Genomic DNA, 23,070 nt, shown 5'->3' with positions numbered 1-23,070 from the left:
CATTAGATCTCTCTATTATTGTTATTAGGTTGACAGGTGACCGCCTGCTGAAGGGAGTCACCAACCACTCTTATTTGTCCCATCTTCCACTGACCTTTACTGAATAGTCTTTCATTTGATAGCTCTTGTAGACACACACCCATCTTATCCTTCCCTAGAGGACTAGCAGTTACTTCCTCCTCAGGTAGACATCTCCCTCCTCTTCAAGGAATTCTTAGGATTTAGCTAGCTAGTATTTAAATAACACTTTAAGGTTTGCAAAGAACTTTTACAAATATATCATTTAATTTTCATGACAATCCTGGGAGATAGGTGCTATTATTACTTCATTGTACAGATGCAGAAACTGAGGCAGAAAATGGTTAAGTGACTTCCCCAGGGTCACACACCTAGTAAGTGACTGAAGCTAGTTTTGAACTAAGGGTTTCCTGACTCTGTGCCTGGTGCTCTAGACATTGAACTGCCTAGCTGCTCCAGTAAGTCTTAAGGAAGTCTTAAGTTTATGCAGACCGGGCTTCATTTTGTCCTATCCACTTTTGAGAAATGTTTTCCTAATCTGTTTCTTTATTCCAAATGTTCAGTGGATCTTCCCTTTCTCCTCTGTGTGACCTTCTTCTACCCTCTAACTTCCTAGCATCCCGGTTTCTCCAGGTTCTTCATTTCCTTTACTTTTGACACTGAAGCCCTCCTTCTGCTTTATGTGTTTGGTTTCAATTTCTATTATTTTTAAGGAATAGTACTCTCTTTGAGGACCCATAGAGTGGAGTGGCATTCTTTATGCCTTTTTACCCTGTCTTCCAGAAGTGAAAGTAGACTAGACTTTGAGCATAGATAGCGATCATTTGACTGAGGCAGAAATACAGACATGGCCCTCAATGCAGGTCACTGCAAATTTTTCCCTGTTCACCATATCGAGAGGAAGTGACCATCCCCAGTCCTCATCTTTTTGCTGGTAACTCCTTCAGAGAGCTTCATGGCAAAGGCTTCTGGGGGTCTTTAACTCTAACCTTCTCTCTCACCTCACCTCATTAGAACCTTGTTAGCACCTTGGCACCTACACTGAACTTTTTCCCCTTCCCTCCTAATCTGAACCAACTTGTCATACTACCTTTGTCCTACCAACTACCTTCTTCTTCTCCCTTCTCCTCCTTCAGCTTGTCTTTGACTTCTTGACTTTCTCTACCTTCAGTTCAACTCTGTCATCTCTTCCTTTGCCTGAGTCCTTCTGTTCCTTCAATGGCTCTCCTCAAGTCTTCCTAATTTGATGACCCTGCAAAGTCAAACTTTCTTCACAGTCCCATAGCCCTTCAAAATGTCTTCCCAGCTGTCTCTTAATTCTTGCTTGTTTTCCCACAAATTTCTCCCATGGAAGCCAATTCCTTTTGATTGATCTGTGGCCCACAGTTGGAATGGAAGGATCTTTGACATCCCAGTCTGATAGCAGAAAGAGAGCTTCATCTGTTGGATCTGATTTGGGCATTTAGGGCAAGGACCTAGAATTTCAGAACTGGAAGGAAACTTAGAACACAGATGTGAGAATTGGATGGACCTTAGAATGTCAGAGGTGGTTGGGACCCTTACAAAGCATCTTAGTCCAACCCATCTGGGGCCTCATTGACTCTAGAGGACTCTATGTGGAACCCACTCTATAGGAGGAATGGGGAGGGGTCTTTGTGGCAGTTAGCTCTATCTTGTAGGACCCTCCCTCCATGGGAGAGGAGTTGTCCAGGCAGCCAGCAGAGGGGGTGCTATCCTTCTTGGAAGTCTGGCTTTAGAGGCCAGAGCTGTTGTCTGGGCCACAGAATCACATCATCTCAAAACTGAGAGGTACCTCTGAGGTCATCTAAGTGCAAAACCATCTGAATCCTTTCAAAAGCATCATCCATATCATACGTTAGAACTGGAAGGAGCCTTAGAAATCATATCATTTCCAAACACCTCATTTTAGAGATAAGGAAATAGGGACACAGAGCAGGGAAATGACTTATAATAATAGCTAGCATTTATCTTATGCATAATTTCATCTGATCCTCACAGCAAACCTATGGAGTAAATGTTGTTAGTAACGTGTTTTATAAATAAGGAAGCTAAGGCAGGCATAGGTTAAGTGACTTGACCAGGGTCACACAGCTAGTAAGTAACTGAGGCAGGACTCATACTCAGGTCTTCCTGTCTGCAAGTCAGGAAATGCTCTAAGCATTGTACCACATGGTGACCTCTGGCCTTGGCCTATGGTCATGTAGTGAGATAAAAGCAGGGCCACACCTAAATATCTGGCCAATGTTCTTTCTGTTTTACCACACTGTCTCTTTCCTTGCCTATGGCCAAACCAATCACATTCTTTCTCTTCCAACTGTCAAGGTATGTACTCCCCTCTATTCCTTGTTTGGGACTTTCTCCATCTCTGAAAGTTTATCAGACACCTCTGAGAGTGATGGGATATGTCCCCTACTTTGGTTCCCACAAAGTTGCCTCAAATTCTAAACTCTTCTTTTCATCCAGAATTCCTAGGTCTGAAGGACCTGAATCCTATGCCCATAGTTCACGCTTCCTTCACTACTCCCCACCCTGTCCTCTGACCAACTAGTGCCATGAGGTACAGAGGACTAGTCTTACGCTCAGAGATCCATGGTATTGGGGAGTAAGATTGGGTTGGACTGTCCAAGCAGTGGGCACACCAGCAGCTGAAGCTGCAAAGGGTTAATGACTGCTGGGGCTAAGTGACTCCAGATGTGCTGGACCAGCCTGTGGTTGATCATGACCAGAAGCCAGGCTACGGCTCTGCTTCCCTCAGCCACCCATTCCCCTCCCTGGAGATGCCCCTAGTCCCCAGTCTAGAAGGAGGCAGGGAAGGCCTTGGCCTCTCTGCCATCCCTGCCATGTACACTCCGGCCCTGAGTCCAATCATAGCACACAGGACCTAGAATTTCAGAACTGGGAGGGAACTTAGAACAGAGAATGTGAGAATTGGTTGGACCTTAGAATGTCAGAGCTGGTGGGACCTTTACAAACCAACTTAGTCCAACCCATTCATCCTGCAGATGGGGAAAATGAGACCCGGAGATTGGGGAGCAACAAGCTACCCAACAACACTGTGAAGGATGATTTCCTATTTTCTCTTCTTTCCTGGGGACCCTCTCCCAGAGGTGCACAGGCAGGCACTGCCTGATATCCCCCTGCCTAGCATACAGTCCCTGCCAGCCCTAGTGATCACCAGTTTGCCAACCTATGACCCCACCGTACTGTCAGCAGCAGAGCCCCCAGACCCTATTTGTGCCCAGCCTGGGGAGAGGAGAGGGGAGGGGAGTCACCACCCTGGGCAGAATGGGCTGGCCTCTCTTAATACAAATGACTCAGCTGCTGGCGTGGGCTGTGGAATTTCTAAACATCCCCTCATATCCTGAGAAAGAGGGAGAAGGCAGAGAGTGAAGGGAAAAGAGAAAGAAAAACAAGAAACTCAGGGGAAAAAGACCAAATTGAAAACAGACACACGCACACACACACTCCTCTCCCTCCCTCCCTCTCACACTCCCTGACTGCATGCATGCCTCCCTCCCTCCCTCCCTCTCACACACCCTCTCTCACTCAGAGAGACCAATCAAAGGGACCTCTTCGGCCTTTCCCCCCAAGTTGTAGGAGACAGAGCTTTCTCTCTCACTCAGAGTTGTATCAGCCTCTTGCTGCTTCCACCTCTGCCTGAGGCCTGGGTGTCCTGCGCCTAGCGGCTGCCCATCTTTCTCGCCCAGCAGGCCAAGAGACAAGGATAAACCAGGAGAAAACTTTGTAAGCAGAGAGTGGACGGGGAGGGCTTACCCCTTACCTCCTAACTCTCCTCGAACTCAGTCCCTCAGGGGGACAAACGTACAGAAAGAGCACAAGCTAGACAGGCCCTCCTGAGCCTGGAGATTCCCACAAGGATGCGCTAGAACTGTTTCTGTCCCTCCTGCTGCTGGTCCTTGGGGCAACTGCTCCTCCTGTGCCCCAGTCACTCCTGCTGCCTGGAGCCCCCTCCACCCGGGCCAAGGGAGGTGAGTTTGGAGACAGACGAGGAAGGGGCAGCATCTGGGGACTCTGTGAAGGTAGGCTGTTTGTGATCAAGCAGCGAACGAGGCAAAGCCAAGAGAAGACCAAGGCAATAAGGTAGGTGCCTGGGTCCCCAACACTCCCTGCCCCCACCCCACCCCATTTCCAGGGCCCCTTTGCCATGTTTCAGCTGCACTTTGGTCAAATTGAAAATGGAAAATATTTTTAGCGAAACCAGATGGGAGAAGCCCAGAGCAGGGTTGGGAGATGTCAGTTTGCAAAAGAGTTGAATCTCCTTTGCCATCCCCACACCAAGTCAGCCCTTATGCAGATATCCCCACCAGAAGGACCCCTCTTTTCCCCCTCTTCTACCCTATGCCCCAAGAGCTAGCACCCCGCCCCCTGCACTCCAGCTCTCATTCACACAAAACCACTGGGTTTCTGGGCTCCATTCTCCTGGCTCAGTATCTTAACAGCAGAGGGTCTGTTTGCCAGAGCCAGGGGGCGGGGCCTGGGGGGTAGGGGTGGCTTGAGGGGCCAGAGAATGGGCAGGGTGGGAGGGGGACATTAGGGATGAAGGCTACTGAGGGAGGGGAGATGTTGAGGGGAAGGGGCTGAGAGCAGAGGAAGGATTATGAGGAAAGACAGACCATGAAGGGAGGGGACTCTAAGAAAAGTGGGACTGAAGGGGGTGGAGTGGATTGTACTTAAGTGGATCAGACTGGAGGTAGAGGACAAGAGTTGGGGGGGAAATGGGGAACAGGTCTGGGGAGGGTGGTTAGACAGGGGACCAGGACTGTCAGAAGGGTAAGGGGGAATGAATGTGAGATGAGACTATAAAATAGGGAATGAGGCATCAGGATCAGCAAACAGAAGATTGGGGACCAGGGTTGGAGAGGGGAGACCTTCAGCCTCAGCTATGAGTCTGCAGCCGTTTTCCCAGAAAGGATTTGGCTTCAGGCCAGTCCCTAGGGCCATCGAAGCCCCAGGGATTTAAAGGGCTTTGCAAATTTTCCAGATTCCTAAGATGTCCTTCCAAACCCCCAGCTGATGGGAAACTGTCAGTTTGTTGTAGCTCTCCTTATGCTGTTGGGGGGTGGGGGTGGGGGAGGAGAGGAGGGGACAGGAACTGAGCTTGGGCAGCGTATGAATGGAGCTAGGGCTCCAGAGTGTGGGGGGTGGGGATGCAGAGGGGGAGGGGACAATAGGAGACCTCCTAAGGAAAGCATTGATCTCTCAGACCTCTCTGCCTTTTGCTAAGGGAAGGGCCTAAGCAGAGCTGGGGTGACAAGGGTGATAGGTGGACCCTGGCAGATCCAGCCCTCAGTCAATGATAGTTTTTCTAGGTAGCTGTAGGATAATTGGTGTATAAGTTTGTGCAAACCAGGGCATTGCTTCATTCTATCTACTTTTTAGAAAAATTTCTCTAATTCATCTCATCTTCACTCCCACAGTCGCTATCCAGCCCGGGTCCTCATCCTCTTTTGACAGAATGCATTATTAAAGTGATGTTCTGTGAGTACTTGGAAAAGAAAGCAGTGATTACCATGAGCCAGCATGGGTTCGTAAAGAATAAGTCATGCCAGACTAACCTCATTTCCTTTGACAAGGCCATACTCTATACATAGCAGACCTGGATTTCAGCAAGACATTTACTATGGTCTCTCATTCTCTTGTGGAATGCGTTAGACAAGAGTGATTAGGTAGCGTAGGCTAGATAGTAGCACAGTTAGGGGAGCTCAGAACTGATCATATAGCTCATCCCCACAGCGACTGTTGCAGATCTTTCCCTTTCTCCTAATGTCGCCAACGGCAGCCTCAACCCCACACTTAACAGCAGATGACCTAAACTCCTGCTTCACTGAGATAGAAACCATCTGAAGTGAACTCATCCAGGACCCTCCATCCCTTAAAATGCAGCAGCAGCAGCAGCATCCCATCCCAGCCCAAGCTAAGGCTGGCCTTCTAGCTGGATTCTTGATCCTACCCTCTCCTGACTCTTCTCTCTTGCTTCTTCAGTCATCCCTTTCCTCATGCATCTCCAGTCTCTCCTTCTCCAGGAGCTCTTTGCAAAGGACCTCCAAGTAGGTCTCCCCATACCTTAAACAAAAGAACGTTCCACTGACCCTTCTACTCCCTCTAACTACTTTCTAACATCTCTCCTCTCTTTCACTGTTGACTTTTTGAAACAATTATCATGTGACGTAGATGCTTGATGATATGATGGTACTTCCTCATTACTGACCCTTGGTGGGCACAGTGGATAGAGCAGAGTGCCACGGTTGAAATCAAGAAAGATTTATCTTTCTGAGTTCAAATCTGGCCTCAGACACTTACAAGCCATGTGACCTTGGGCAAGTCACTTAACCCTGTTGCCTCTGTTTCCTCATCTATAAAATGAGCCAGAGAAGGAAATAGCAAACCACTCCAGTATCTCTGCCAAGAAAACCCCAAATTGGGTCACAGTCGGACATGACTGAACAACAACACTCATTCTATTTTCAGTCTCTTTCTATGCTCTCCTCTTGCCTACTAAGTTCAAATTTCTTATCTTAGCATTTAGGGCTCTCCATAATCAGGTGCTACTCTACCTTTCCAGATTCACTCAGTGTTCTTGCCCTACCTGGACTGGATTCTTTAGTCAAATTGAGCTGTTTTTCCTTCTCAGCGTGTACCACAAACTGAGTCTTTGACTTTACTACTGTTGTTTTCTATGTCTGAATTCCATCCCCTCCTCCTAATCTCCATCGATTGAATTTCAAGGTCCCTCCATAAAAGCATCTTGAAGGGGCAGTGGATAGAGTATTGGATCTGGAGTCAGGAAGATCTGAGGTCAAATGTGACCTCAGACACTTATTAGCCGAGTGACCCCAAGAAAGTCATTTAACTTCTATTTGCCTCAACTGTAAAATTGTATCAATAACACCTACCTCCCAGGGTTGTTGTGAGGATCAAACGAAACGATATTTGTAAAGCGTTTGGCACAGTGCCTGGCGTATAGCAGGCACTTAATAAGTGCTCGGTTCCTTCCCATCTGTATGTATGTTAACACCCAATTACGATGTTACATCCTCTAGGAAGCCTTTTATGATTCCCTCAGTCAATAATAATTTTTCTCTCCATGGATGGTGATAACCCATCGTCCTTGTGTCTTCTGCCCTTGTCCAGTATGGTGTGGTGGAAGGAACAGTGTTAAAAACTTAGGCTGAAGAACTGGGTTCCATTCTCAGATAATCCTGGGCAAAACATTTTTATTTGTTTTTTTTTTTTGGAGGGGGGAAGGCAGGGCATTTGGGGTTAAGTGACTTGCCCACGGTCACACAGCTAGTTAGTGTGTCAAGCGTCTGAGGCTGGATTTGAACTCAGGTGCTCCTGACTCTAAGCGCCAGTGCTCTACTCACTGTGCCACCTAACTGCCCCAATCATTTTTATTTGTAACATGAGGATAATAATACTTGTAATATCCAAGTCATAAGGTATCAGGAGAAAAGCACTTTGTAAACCTTAAAACACTTTGTTGAGTCATTTCAGTTTTGTTTGACTCTCGGTGACTCCTTTTAGGGCTTTCTTGGTAAAGATGCAGGAATGGTTAACCACTTCCTTCTCCAGCTAATTTTACAGATGAGGAAACTGAGGCAAACAGGGTTAAGTGACTTGCCCAGTGTCACCCAACTAGTAAGTGTCTAAGCCTGGATTTGAACTCAGGTCTTCCTGACTCTAGGGCCAGAGCTCTATCCACTGTGTAACCTAGCTGCCCTTGAAACACTATATGGATATCATTTTTTTCACGTCTTGGTTATTTATACTTGTGTCATATCTTCATACTATGGGGTAAAGTGAATGAGACAAGAGGTTATGTTTTTATCTAATCTTTGTATTTTCCCAGCATCTCTAGCAGGGCTGTGGCCATAGTCAAGTAGGCGCTTAATAAATGTTTGTTACTGAATTGAATAAACAGCTCCTGCTGCCTTGGCCACATTCCCACAGAAAGGGGACAGAGGGGCCAAAGGGAATGTATCAGAGAGCACCAGGGGCTAGCCAGTCCCCCTGCTTTCCCTTCCTGTTTGAGGAGTTGTCTCCTGGTACAGCTTTGAAACCCTTCCCCGTTGCTTTGCCCTCTGGTTTTAGAGGGAGGCAGAGACAGTTTTAGATCCATAAACACCCCCTTATCTCTTCATTACAATTAATTCTATTGAAAGGGCGATTTGAAGTCCCTTCTGCCTGCCTCTCCCTGTCATGGAAGCCTTGCGTTTCTGTTTACTGGAGTGATGCTCGGAAAATCTGCCAATGGGTGTGCTCTCTCCAAAAGGAAAGGGAAAAGGGAGATACAAAGATAGAGAGAATCTTCAGGAAAGGGAATAAGCACTTATGTGCTTGACACTGTGCTAGGCACATTTACAATCATGATCTTATTGGATTCTCACAACAAACCTGAGAGGCAGGTGCTATTGGTAATTTTATTGATAATCCCCATTTTACAGCTGAAGAAATTGAAGCAGACAGAGGTTAAGTGACTGTCCCAGGGTTACGAGTTAGGAAGTATCTGAAGCCAGTTTTGAACTCAGATCTTCTTGACTCCAGATCCAACACTGTCCACTGGACCAGCTGCCTTTTAAAATGTAATTAAAATTTTAGTGTAATTTTAAAATACAATTGTTACATTTCTTTTTTAGGTTTCCTATATTTCCCAATACATTTCCCTCCTTCCCCACCCATTGGACCTAACCTTCAGAGTAAAGTTCAAAATCCCGACATTTGAGGCCCTCAAAAAATCTTGCGACACTCTGTCTTTCTAGCCTTGTCTCAAACTATTCACCACATCTTCTCCAGCCAAACAGGGCAACTGTCTAGAGCATCAGTGTTTAACATTATAAACTTGTGTTTTTTAAAATATTTTGTTAACTGTACCTCAATATAATTTGTTTTCTTTGTAATCTTGTATATTTTGTACCTTTGAAACCATTATTTTGATAAAGGATCCATCGGTTTTATTGCATTGCCAAAGGGATTTATGACACAAAAAATGTTAAGAACCCCTGCCTTATAACAAAGAAAAAGAAGAGGAAAAATCAGCATGGCAAAACTAATCAACCAAGACATCAGTCACCTTCTGCATTAGGAGCAGTGTTCTGTCCACATCCACACTCCCTGTAGGGGGATAACTACAGCAGACTTAAGGGAAACTCAAGGGCTTGAACTTCACTATTTTGTTGTTGTTGAGTTGTTTCAATCATCTCTGATTCTTCCTGACTTCATTTGGGATGGTTTGCCCTTTCTTTCTCCAGCTCATTTTACAGATGAGGAAACTGAGGCAGACAGGGTTAAGTGACTTGGCCAGGGTCACACAGCTGGTATGTGTCTGAGGCCAGATTCAAACTCACCAAGTTGAGTCTTCCTGGCTCCAGGCCCAGCGCTCTACCCACTGTGCCCTCTAGACACCTTCACTATAGGGAAGGAAAAATTCAGGGTAACTTCTCTTCTGCAGGGTGGTGCCTGGCTCCTTTTTGGGGTACACAGAACCTGGGGGGAAACCCTAGTAATTACACTGAGAACAACAGCCCTAGGCAGATGGTGTGGGACAGTGTAAGGACCACAAGGTAGACATTTGGGAAATATGCTTCTAGTGCTGGCTTTTTCACAAACTGGGCATGTGACCATAGGCAAATCACTTTGCCTCTCAGGGGTCTCAGTCAAGGCCATGAAAAGCATGCTGGGTTGAGAGTCAGAGTTCAAATCCTGCCTCTACCCCTTACTTACTCCTTTGGTCCCCAAGGGCACATCACCTAACCTCTTCTGCCCTTCTATAAAGTGAGGGAGATAGACTGGATGAGCCCTTAGGTCTCTTCCAGTTCTAAATCCATGAATTTCTCGCCTCCTTCAGTTCTGACAGTCTATGCTCTCTTTTCATAGCCTTACTCTCTGAGGGTCTCAAAGGAAGCTCTGTCTGATCCCTTGGACCTGCCCCCCTCCTGGGCTCTTGGTGGTTCCGAGATGCTCATCTTGGCTCCCAAGGCTGAGGTTTCCTGACCAAGACTGGATTGGGGGGAATTTCCATGGCCAAAAGTCCCAGCACAACAACTGTCTCTGTGCTTGGAAAATGGACCCTTTAGGAATGTGTAAACAGTGTACTCCTCTCCTCTCCGCCCCCAACAATTTACCAGGTCTCCTCCCTCTTAAAGAGTGCTGGATTTGGAGTCAGAGGCCCTGGGTCTGAATTCAGGCTCTGCAACTTATTATCAGTGGGACTTTGTGAAAGACCCTTTGGGCCTCAGTTTCTTCATTTGTAAAATCAGGGAGTTGGATTAGATGACCTCCAAGGAGTCTTGCCCCTCTAGATCCTGTGAAGCCCAATCTGGGCTGCCTGTCATCTATCTCATCTTCAGGCTTCTCGTCTATCTACTCACCTTGCACAGGCTGCCAGTCATGAGGTTAGAGATCTAGAGTTGAAAGGAACCTCAGGCATGGTCTAGTCCAACCGCCTCACTGGGCAGATGAAGAAACTGGAGGCCCAAAGTGTACAGGGGCTTGCCCAAGGTCACACAGGCAGTAAAGCTTCTGAGTCTTTGAGGCTCTGCTTTTCTACCATATGGTGAAGTCTATGAATCGTCTTCCTTTTAAAAATTTTTATTTTACTTTTTGGAGCCTTTTGGGGTTAAGTGATTTCCCTGGGGTCACACAATTAGAAAGTATCTGAGGCCATCTCCAGAGCTGGTGCTCCATCACCTAGCTGCCCCTGAGATGTCTTCCTAAAGCACAGCTCTCTTTCCCTTGCTCAATCATCACTCTCCATTGGGACAGGATAAAGTGCAAACTTCTTAGCCTGGCATTCAAGGCCCTTGCAACCTGGTGCTGCTTTACTTTCCCCACATTACTCTCGTTCCCATATTCTTCAATTCTACTGACAAACCAGGTGAATAATATTGGACACTTTACAGTTGCCTTTGAGTAGCATTTTGCTTTTCTGCTTTGGGTTCTTAGCTCAGGACCTTCTCTATGCCTTCAATATCTTTTCATCCCTACCCTAGCCTTGCCTTTTGAAATCCTAGATGTCTTCAAGTGCCATCCTCACAAAACCCTACCTGGGGCATGCTGGTAAATGCTTTACAACTGGCTCTCTGAAAAGAGAGAACACATTTTAAAATTTAAATCTGCATTATTAACATTTCCCTATCATTATCTTGAGTCTAGACAATCAACAAAACAATAAATTAAGCCCTGATCAGTAGCATTTGCTACAAATTTCTGAGTTATAACTGCTTACGCCGAAAATTTAACAGCTGACTCTTGAGCTGGCTTCAACACATACCTGGTTTTACCTGATTCTACCAGCTGGAAGTAAGAAAACAACCCACCCTCCTCTGAACCTCCCTAGCTCTTGGTCAGGACCTTTTCTGGTGCACATGTGTGTACACACACATGCATGCATACACAGATGTGCACGCGCGTGTACACAGACACAGACACACACACACACACACACACACACACACACTGCTATTTAATGTAACTCCCTTGTGCACAGTTTATCCACCTTCCTCCTCTCACCCCACCCCTCACTAGGCTAAGTTTCTTGAGGGCAGAGACTTATATATCTTAGAAGTTTCCCTGCACCTAGCACAAAGTTCTGTCCATAGTAGGTGCTTAGTGAATATTTTTTTTGACTAACCGAATGAATCAATTAAGCCTGGAGAAAAAAGAGGACCCAAGAGGTCCACAGTTGGGGTGGGAATGGAGTGTTCCCTGGGAACTCTGTGACTGGGAAGAATAAGGATCTTTCTCATCATCCAATTCAGCTGATGAAAAGGCCCCTCCGCCACCTCACTCCTCTTTCCTCCCTCATTATTTTGCCACAAGAGGAATTTTGAGGATAATTTCAATGCTTACTCACTGGTACCAAGGGACTTGGAGGGAGATGAGGATTCACTGAGGGAATGGGAGGTCCATAAAGGAATGAAGTCTCAGTGAGAGAACTGGGTTTCAGTGAAAGAATGGGAGCTCAGTGAGGGGATGGGGATTCAGTGAGGGGGGTGATGATTCTGTGAGGGGATAAGGGTTCAGTGAGGGAATGGGGGCAAAGGAATGAAACTTCAATAAAAGAATAGAGGCTCAGTGAAGGAATGAGGACTCAGTGAGGAGGAGAGATGGTCAGAGAATGATGGGTCACAGAGGAATATGGAGGCTCAGTGAGGAGAGTGGAAAAAATCATTCCTAGGTCCAGATCAGTAACAAGGGGTCTATTAATGGATAGGAAATCGCACTGCCCGTTTTTATTTCCAGAATAGATCCCGTTTTCCCAGAGTTCTCCTGTCTATTTTCCCAAATGGCATAAGGAGAGATAGAGGGTCCTGCCCCATCTCTTTCTTTGGATTATAATTGCTTCCAGATCTACAGGATGTACTAAGGACCTTCTTGGTCTAACATTCTGTGCTCCAGGTTCTAATTTTAGATCTCCCTTCCAGTGCAGAGAGCAGCTAGGTAGTATAGTGGGTAGCGCATTGGGCTTGGCGTAAAGAAGATCTGAGGTTCAAATCCTGCCTCAGACATTTATTAGCTGTGTGACCCTGGGCAAGTCACTTCATCTTTCTCAGCCTCAGTTTCCTCATGTGTAAAATGAAGGGGCTGGGGTCAGTGGTCTCTGACATCCTTTCCAGTTTTAAATCTTTGATCATGTGTGTTGTGAAGAAACTTTATGCTTTGTCATATTATGGTCTAGTGACCGATCTCTGGTGGAAGAGAGAGTGAAACTGGCAACTTTGTGCAATTCTGCCTCCCTTAAATCCTATTCATGTGCAAGTCAAGACAGCATCTGCGATGTCATTGGTCCTCTTTGAAAATAAAGGACAGGTAATCTACCTCCCCAATTTAGATGTAGGTAGGAGTTCTATTTTTGTTTTACATATATAGTCAATTCAAATATACCTTCATGTAAATTTTTCCTTGTGGTGGGTATTAGACTAGACTCATTGGGAGCAGAGAAATGAGTGAAAGATGAGGTTTAAAGATCTTTGTTTGTTGGAGGTGATATAAAAATAAAAGATATTAATAAAAAGTCTAAGAGATGAGGCAAAACCCAGGTGTGATGGAAAGGAAGGAGCCAGAGCAAAAAAGGGGAAATTAGTGAGGGTCAGAATGCCAATGGAGTAAACAAAAGGAAACTGGAAAATTGGGAAGTTCTGAGCAATGAGTGGAGTAAGTTATGGGCAGTAGAGGTGTGTGGCTCTGAAAAGCAGGAAAGTCAGGGCAAGATCCTGAACCACGACGGAATTAAAGAATCAGGGACAGAAAAATTGCTTCCTCAGTTATGAAGGCGACTAGCCTGGGCTGCGGGGAGAAACCAAGTAGAACTGGGAAGAGAAATCTGACTTTCCTGAGAACCTGGCAGAAAAGAAATGATGCTGGGAAGCAACCAGACATAGGGGGCTAGATAGAGAGATCCAGAACAGAGGAAATCTTTCAATTCCATCTATCTCTTATGTTGAGGAGGATGAGACAGTATTCTGTAGCTATGCTATGGACCCCCTATTGACTTGCCTAATGGGAAGCGTACCCTAAGACTCCTCACACTTCAGTAATGTGTTTGTTGGACTCTGACAAGTGGCCGAATGGGCTGTGGTCAGTGACTCACTCCTCAGAGATCACTGGATGGTGAGTCAGGAGACCCAGATTCAACTCCTGGCTCTGACCCTCATTAATGTGACCTCCGTAGTTGAACAATAGATTGTAAGCTCATTAGAGGCGGCTGATTCTCCTTGTCTTGGTATACCTAGCATCTAGCATGGGTGCCTGGCTCATTGCAGGTGATTAATAAATGTTTGTTGAAGACTTGATTAGACTACAGCTACAGTTTTCAAAACTTTGGTCTTTAGAACCTCTACACACTATTAAAAATTGATGATCTTCAAGAGTTTTTGTTTCTGTGGCTTATATCTAGCAATATTTGCCATATTAGAAATTAAAGCTGCTGGAATTTTAAATTATTTATTTATCAATTTGTTTAAAAATAATAGTAATAAACCTATTGCAAATGAACACAAATAACATAGTTTTATGAAAAATAACTGTATTTTCCTCAGCAAAAATAATTAGTAAGAAGAGTGGCATCATTATGCACATTTTTGCAAATCTCTTTAATGTCTAGCTTAATAGAAGACAGCTGGATTCTCATATCTGCTTCTGCATTCAATCTGTTGTGATATGTTGTTTTGGTTGAAGTATATGAAAAAAAATCCTGCCTCACACAGATACGTAATTGGATATGTAGTTGTATTTTAGTAGGCAAATAATGTCTTAGTATAATTATGAAAATCGTTTCAACCTTATGGACCCCCAGAAAGGGTCACAGGGAGTTGATAAAACACTTTCTAACAGAGCTATACAAAAGTGGAACAATCTGCCTCGGGAAGTAGTGGGTTCCCCTCTCTAGAGTCCTTCAGTCAAAGTCTGGGTGACAGGGTGACTTCTAAAGATGTCATAGAAGGGATTTCTGTACAGGAATGGAAGACATTTAAGACCCTGATTCCGTCTGAGATTCTTCAATTCTGGTATGGATGGTCAAAGGAGACAGGAAGTGCTTGGGAACTTCACCTCCTCCCCCACATGTTTTCCCAGCCCATGTAGAGACCCTTGATCTGCTTAACCTCCTCCACTACAGCCCATCTCCTGCCCCTCCTCCTTTCCCAAGGCATTGAGGCAGACATGGTTCCCCCAGAGATTCTCTTCCACACATTTCCAAGGCTCCCCCTCTTACCATTGTTGGCTATTGTCTCTGGAACTCCCCAGCCAGGTTCCTTCTTGGGGTGAGAGTGAGGGGGTGGGCAGGCTAGGGAGGCGTGGGCAGAAAGAGCAGACCCGGCTGGTCCTGTAGGCTAGCTGGCGGTGGGGAGAGGATGGTTATTTATAAGCTTGGCCTCGCTCCAGACAGATGTTTCATTTTATTTTGAACTCCCAGAAAATAGGTCATTTCTTTTTGACTTCTCCCCATGGACCAGCTGGGTGCAGAGTGAGGGGGAGAGAAGAAGCAGGAAGGGAGAGAGGCAAACAAGATGATAAGGTACCCGCTGAAGGTCCTTGGGGAGGGGGAGAGGGATGATCTGAATGGGCAAGCTCTCCCCTTAAGACATACATTCCCATTCCACTTCAGAGTTAACTGTAGCCAGGAGGGTAAAGGGGGTCTGGGACCCAGGAGATCTGGCTTGGGGCACTCTGTTGACTAAGTTACTTCTCCACTGGAGCTCGGTGATCTGGAGAAGAAAAAGGGAAGGGAAAATGCATAAAAAAGTAGGAGAAGTCAGCATGGAGGAAGATGAGTCATAGAAAGACTAAGGGTGGAGTTGAAGTGGGGCAGTCATAGGATCATGGGATTTGGACCTGGAAGGGACATTACAGATTATTTAGTCCAGGATTCTGAACCTTTTTTGTGACATGGACTGTGTTAGCAGCCTAACGAAGCCTTTGGATCTCTTCTCGGGATAATGGCTTTTAAACGCATAAAACACATAGGATATAAGGAAGGAAACAGAGAGGGAAATAAGCATTTATTAAGTGCCAAGCACTATGTTAAGTGCTTTGTAGATATTATGTCATTTTATCCTCACAAGAACCCTGGAAGGTAAGTGGTATTACTATCTCCATTTTACAGTGGAGGAAACTGAGGTAAACAGAAGTTAAGTGACCTACCCAGGGTCACACAGCTAGTAAGTGTTTGAGGCAAGATTTACTCCAGGCCCAGTGCTGTTTATTTACTTTTCCCAGTCCAAGTTCACAGATCCTCTGAAATCTATTCAAGTAGTCTGTGGACCCCAGGTTAGGAACCCCTGATTTGGTAAAACCTCATTTCATAGAAATGAAAATAGCATGGGTAAGTATGTGGTGGGTGAAGCCTCACCTCTTTGCTCTCCTTCTCCCCTCTCTCTCTTCCCTGTATTGGAGCTAAGGTTTTGCTACCCTTGAGACCTCTGTCCCAAGCAGGTAAAGCTCTGGCATCCACTACGGTCCTGATGTACATTTCCTGCACCCCTCCCCCCAAGGGCTACCTGGCCTGACGGTCACATTTTCTACTCCATCCTTGCTGAGTTACCTCTGCTTTCCTCAGGCCTCCCTCCCTCCCCCCGGCCCAGAGGCTGCTCTCTGGCCAGTGCCCAGTCTGGAGCTCGTAGCAGAATCTGCCCAAGAACTTGCCCCCAGAATTCCTGAGGCTGCTGCTCTCTTTATGGAATGCTTTGTCCCTGAGTGTCAGAGTCACAGAATGGCAGGACTGCAAAGAGATCACAGAGAGATTTTCAAGTCCAATCCCTTTATTTCATAGAGGGTGAAACTGAGCCTTGGCAATGGGGAAATGACCCACCTAAATTCGCACAGACATCTTGCATATACATGGCATTTTATAAGCTATAGCTCCCTCCCTCCCTTCCCTCTCTCTTGAGTTCCAGGGCCCACTCCTACCTCCTCCCACCCCAGGCAGTGTGTGCTAATAGAAAGAATCTGGCTCTGGAGTCAGAGATTCTGAGCTCAAATGCCACCCCTGATGCTTACTATCTATGTGGTGTGGCCTTGGTCAAGTCCCTCTACCTGCATTTTCTCTTCTGTACAAAGAGGGGACTAGACTGGATGAGGTCTCTCCCAGCCCTAGGTCTGTCCTCTCCAGCTGTTTGTTGGACATCTGTACTTGAATGGCCTGTAGGCATCTCAATTCCACATGTCCAAAATGGAACTCATTATCTTTCTCCCTAATCCCACCCTTCTTACTAAATTCTCTATTTCCATCCAGGGTCAGCCCTTACAATCCACCAGGTTTGAAGCCTGGGAGTAATCTTCAACTCTCCCCCTCTCCAGTGCCTGATGCATAGTAGTATGCACTAACAAATGCATAGTGCTTGATTGTTTCCTCCTCTCCTTCCTCCAATTCTTGTCAATTCTACATTGCTCACATTCTCTCCCACTCATGTGGCTACCATCTTAGTTCAGGCCATTTTTAACCTTTTGCCTAGACTTCCATCATAGCTTCCTAATTGGTCTGTTTGCATCCACTTTCTAGCCACCTAGTTACCCAGTGGATATTCCTAAAGCACAGATCTGACCACATCATTCCCCTAGTCAAAAAGTTTTGGTGGCTCCCTATCGCCTCAACAATTGGCCAGCTAGGTGGTGAAGTGGATTGGTTGCTAAGCCTGGAGTCAAGAAGACTCCTCTTCCTGAGCTCAAACTTGGCCTCGGACACTTCCTAGCTGTGTGACCCTGGGCAAATCACTTAACCCTGTCTGCCTCAGTTTCCTCATCTGTCAAATGAGCTGGAGAAGGAAATGGCAAACTACTCCAGTATCTTTGTGGAGAAAACCCCAAACAGGGTCATGCAGAGTTGGATATGACTAAGCAACATCAATTGCCTCTAGAATAAAATGCATTTTTTCCTTGGGCATTTAAGACCCATCCAGCCTGGCTTTAACGTGTGTTTCTAGATTGGAACCTTCCCCCTTCTCGTCTTAGCCTCTTGAAAACTCTCACTCTCTTCCAGGCTCAGATCAAAGACCAGCTCCTGCATAAGGTCTTTCCCATGCCCTCCAACTGTCCATGCTTCCCGCAAACGCTTTGTATTTACCTACGGATGTGTGTGTTGTTCCTCCCTCCCTCCAAGTAGAATGTAATCTCCTTGAAGTCAGGGACTAAATGTGTTGTGTTGGACTTTGTATCCCCCAGAGCAGGGCATATAGTAGGTACTTAATAAATGCTCCTTGAATTAAATGCACTGTGCTTTACCAACTACAAAGTTCTCTTGCATCCGTTCTCTCATTTGTTCCTCACAAATGAAGCAGCACAGAATCACAGATTCTAAGCGGTGACGGGATACTGCAGTACTCTGGGGCCTCGGTTTTCTCATCCATAAAATGGAGTACACGGGGTTGGATTGGCTAGCTTCTGATATCCTTTTCAGCTCTAAATCTTTCATTCTTTGGCCAAACTTCCACTTGAACAGGAATATCCTGAGCACTGTTTCTGACAAAAGACTACCCAGCCTTACATACCTCCAGTAACAGATAACTCACTACCTCCAGTTGCAGTTCACTTTTTCACCACTATGATTCTTAGGAAGGTTTTCCTCATATCAAGGCTCAAATCCGCATCTTGCCGACCCCTTGCTCTTAGTTCTGTTCTCTGGGGCCAAATAGAAACAAATCTAGTGCATGTTCCACATACTTGAAGACAACTACCATGTCCCTCATAGGATTTTCCAGGCCATATTTCAAGTCCCATCATTACACTGGTCGCCCTACTCTGACCTAACTCTAGTGTGTTAATGACCTTCCTAAAACATGGCAGCTAGAGCCAAACGCAGTGCTTCACATGGGAACTGAAGAGTGAAAGGGATGGCAAAAATATAAGCGCTGCGGACTCTGGACATTATGCTTCTATCATTAAGTCTAATTAAATTAGCTTTTTGGGGGAGGGGTGGCACTGCCACCATACATTATTGTCTCTTGTTAAGCAGACAATCCACTAACCTCCTCAAGTCTTTTTTACGTGAATGCTTACCTCTAGTTGTCTTCCTAATCCTGTAACTGTGAAACTCATTTTGGATTCCAAGAGTAAGACTTTGTTTTTGAACCCATAAGTGTAGGACTGAACATTTGTTCCTATAAAATGTCGTCTCAGATTTGGCACATTGCTCTAACCTGCTGAGCTGAATGAATTCATGAAAAGTATTTATTACATCCTTCCTTTGTAACAGGTGCTGTGCTAAATGCTAGGGATAGAAATATTTTAAGAAAGAAATAGTCCTTGTCCTCAGGGAGCTTATTTTTTGATAGGGGAAGATGCCACATGTTGGGGAAAATTCATAAGGGAAAGGAGTTTTGTTCTGGGGAGGTTGAAAGGGGTGGGGTTAGTCAGTCAGACAGTAAATCCCTACTTTGTGGCAGGTGCTGTGCTAAGCTCTGGAGATACAAATACAAATAAAAACAAACATAGCCCCTTCCTTCAAGAGAGCTTACAATTCAATGGGAGTACTTCATGACAGACAGGTTAGATAGATGGTGAGGCGGGATGTGGAACTGAAGCGTGGTCTAGGGCTGGCTCGTGGATAGAGTGGACTAAGTGGGCTAGTCTGCACACACATAGTCACCAAACAACTGGGTTGGCCCCTAGGACAGGAGCTTCAGAGAAAATTGGATTAATTTCCTCAAGGACTAGAAGTTTGAGGTGTGGAAGATGCTAATCCAGGTGGAGAGGAGCAGGCCAGAGGCAGGTGACAAATAGTAAGATGGCCTAGGTGCATGGCTGGAAGAGACATGAAGCTGTGTATGTTGATTCTATCACCCAACATATTAGATAGCTCTCCAAAACTCTGGTCATCTGGAAATTTGATAAGCTTCTCATCATCCAAAATCATCACTAAAAATATCAAATAGAACTCAACTAATTATAGGTAGCCTATCATGCAAAATCATTAATAACAATATTAAATAGAACTCAATTAATCACTGGGCAGCTAGGTGGCACAGTGGATGGATTGCTGGACCTGGAGTGAGGAAGACTCCTCTTCCTGAGTTCAAATGTGACATCAGACACTTAGTAGCTGTGTGATCCTGGGTTTAACCCTTTTTACCTCAGTTTTCTCACTGGTAAAATGAGCTGGAGAAGGAAATGTCAAACCATTTTGCCAAGAAAACCCCAAATGGGTCATGAAGAGTTGGGCACAACTGAACAACTAATCACATCTCCCTGGGTCACTTTGCTAAAGGTCATTCTACTGTTAGTGGAATTTTTAATTGGTCCCACCATTCTGGAAAGTGACTAGGGACTATGCCCAAGAAATCATTAAACTGACATGGAGGAGGAGGGGTTGGATACGATAGTTTTTTAACCCAATGATACCACTACTGTCCTTAGTAACAGAAAAAGGACTTATATGTGCAAAAATATTTATAACAGCTCTTTTTGTAGTAGCAAATAACTGAAAACTAAGGGGGTACCCACCAATTAGGGTAATAAATAAATTATGGAATGATTGGTTTGTTTTCGATAAACATTGCGATTCTGGGGATGTCAAGAGATATACAAACTCTACGGTCTGGGAGTTTCCAAGTTAAGTGTTGTGTATGTGTAGGTATAACTGATACAAGGGCAAAGGAGATCAATAGAATGGAAAGTTTCAGGCACATTGCTAGGAAAAGGATAAGATCTTGAAGTTACTTCATCTGATTTTTCTATCTGTGTAATGAGGGAGTTGTCCTCATGGACCTGGGAGGCCCTCCCCCCCAAGATCTCTATCTATGATCCTATGAAAGATAAAACTGAAATGGTCCCTAGGTTAAGAAATGTACATCCTATCAGGCGAGTGGCCTGATCAGTGTGGTATCCAGCAGGAGAATGAAAGGTGGATTGTAGAAGGATGCACTCAGAGGCAGGAAGACTAGTTTGGATGCTACTGAGAGAAGGAGATGAAGGAGAGAAGAGATGAGGGCTTGAATTAGGGCAGACATTCCCCCAGGTGGAAAGAAGGAGAGGGACATGAGAAATGCCTGGGCAGAATCAAGAGGGCTTGGCAGCTGATTGGATGTTAAGGGTGAGGGACAGGGAAGACACACAGAAGACTCAGAGATTTCAGACTTTGGCAGGACCTGAGAGGGTGTGCTGACTTCAACAGAAATAGGGAAGTTGAATGGAAGGGCAGTTTTTGAGGAAAAAATGAAGAATTAGTTCATTTGGGGCATGTTGAGTTTGGGGTACTGGTAGAATATCCTGGTGGGAACACAGGACTAGAGCTCAGGGGAGAGGTTGGCAGGATACCGATTTGGAAAGCGTTGGTCTAGAGGTGATAATTGAAGCCAGGGTAGCTGATGAGATCAACAAGGGGGAAAAGTATGGATGCTTGTGAATGTGTGGATTTTTCCGTGGGTGTATACGTCTGTGTTTATGTGCTTGTTTGATTTATGTGTGTCTATGTGGGCATGTGTGTGAGTTTCTGTAGTGTGTGCATAAGCAGGAATGTGTGTCTGACCACACATGCACCTGTGGGTGGAGTGTCACATATGCCCATCCGATGTGCATACGTCATGCGGATGTGTTATGTGCGTATTGTGTGTGTGTGTGTGTGTGTGTGTGTTGTGTGAGCGGCTGCACATCAGCCAGATGCTTGATGCAGGCACAGAGCCAGTGATCTGGCCCCTGAGGCGTGACTGTGTCGTGGGATCCCTGGGACCTCAAAGAAGGGATGTTGCAAGGGAGGATGTGGGCCAAGATGGCTTAGATTTATTTAGATTAAAACGGTGGGAAAGGAGCAGAGGCGGGGAGTGGGGGGGGGGTTAGGAAAGGGGGAAGGAGGGGGACAGAAAAAGGAAGTAAGGATCCTGGGAACTGCTGAGGAGGCTGGACCTCCCTCCCTTGGCTCCCCACAAAGTTTACTGCTTACCTGAGCTGGCTGCTTCTCTCTCCCACTGCTCCAGACCCAGAGAGAATACTCTCTGGGCCAGAGAATCCACCTCATCCTGCTGGATGATGAAGGTCATCCATGGTTGATCATGGTTTCTTAGCCCCAAGGATTATAGATTTTAGGGTTTAGAGCTAGAAGAGACCTCAAAGATTATTAAGCACGACCCAGGCCCAGAGAAGTAAATTGACTCATCCAAAGTCACTCAAGTAGTAATGAACAGAACCAAGATTCAAGTCCATGCCCTTTGCCTCCATCCAGATTCTCGCTCTTTCTATTCAATCATAAGGCCTCTATGAGCAAGGGGAGGAGAATTAATAGAATGGGTTATTTGAGATGTTGTCTGTTTTCTGTAATTGTTCTTGAAGTGGTTTGCATTTTAACTACTGTCCTATCCCTTATGCCTCATGGAGCACCATTTCTAGAAGTGACCCTGCTACCTATATTTGGGGGAGACCCTAGATATGGGCCATAGCTTAGCTTTGCTTTAGAGATTTCCCTGGAGTTTTCTAATTAGAGAGAGAAAGAGAGAGCAACCCCATCCTCCTCTTTGGGGTCAGGAACACCGCACCCTCCCACCACCACCTACAAGATGAATCTGAGTCCACATAAACCTCAAGCTAGAACTTGTTACATACATTACCCCATTTGAATCTCCTTACAACCTTACAAAGGAGGAACTTCAGGTATGATACCCACTTTATAAATAAAGGAATTAAAACCCAGCTAGGCTAAGTAACTGGTCACACAGCTAGCCAGTGTCAGAGGCAGGATTCAAACCTAAGCCTTTCTTACTCCATCATGCCACATATATAGTGTAAGCAATCTTGTTTCTCTCATTTTAACAATGAGCAAACAGGCTCTTGTATCCAGGCAAACATAGCTGGGAAGCATCAGGGATGGGATTCTGGCTCTTAGACCAGCACTCTCTCCATCACCGCATGACGTCTCTTCCAAAGCCATCTTGAAGAGACAGTTCACATTGGTTTCCACTTCTGTTCTGGAAAAATGCCTCCCCTGCCCCCAATCACCTTCCCTCTCACTCCTTTTAGAACTTGATTCTCAAGACTTCCCTTGCCCTAGTAACATTTGAAAAGTCCCTAGCCATGGGACAAACCTCAATCCTCACATAAGCCTACTGCTCCTGCCTGAGTAGTCAGGCCCTCATATCTGCCCTACGCAGGGGAGAATTGTCATCTGGTAGAGATGGGGGGAAGGGGGGAACCATAGGCAATGGTGCCAGGATCTTTATGAACTTTCCAGCTCTCTGGTCCTTGAGCTCCAACACAGCTGTTCTTTGGAGCCCCACAGTTTGGGGAATTCTGGAGTATGAAAAAATTCACAGATTGAGGTACAGTGGGTCTCAGGGAATCTAGTACGGCTCAAACCTAAGGCAGAATCCCTTCTCAAAGACCCTCAACAAATGGTCATGTAGCCTTTGCTCAAATACCTCTATTGATGGGTACTTTCCTATCACTTTTGGACAGCTGTCAATGTTAGGAAGCTACAGAGACAGTTTCAGAGGCTGGAGAGAGGTAGTAACTACAGGCATTTCTACTTCACAAAAGCAGTTCCCTCAACTCACTGACCTTAGATATGTCCTTCCCTTACCACCTTGGGCCTCA

At 45.6% G+C, this 23,070-nt stretch overlaps 1 protein-coding gene across 1 annotated transcript in view; it reads left to right on the top strand.

The window, feature by feature from the left end:
* Positions 1 to 3,595: 3,595 nt before the first annotated feature.
* The window catches only part of PDGFRB (platelet derived growth factor receptor beta), a gene marked incomplete in the record, with an annotated part of 47,036 nt that continues 27,561 nt past the window's right edge, over positions 3,596 to 23,070 (top strand). The window contains 2 exon segments of the mRNA XM_036750772.1: positions 3,596 to 4,140; positions 5,478 to 5,538.

This window comes from Trichosurus vulpecula, chromosome 3, assembly GCF_011100635.1.
Source record: "Trichosurus vulpecula isolate mTriVul1 chromosome 3, mTriVul1.pri, whole genome shotgun sequence".
Taxonomy (NCBI): domain Eukaryota; kingdom Metazoa; phylum Chordata; class Mammalia; order Diprotodontia; family Phalangeridae; genus Trichosurus; species Trichosurus vulpecula.
The sequence above is the reverse complement of the archived record's forward strand: the minus strand, read 5'-3'. Positions and strand labels throughout refer to the sequence as shown.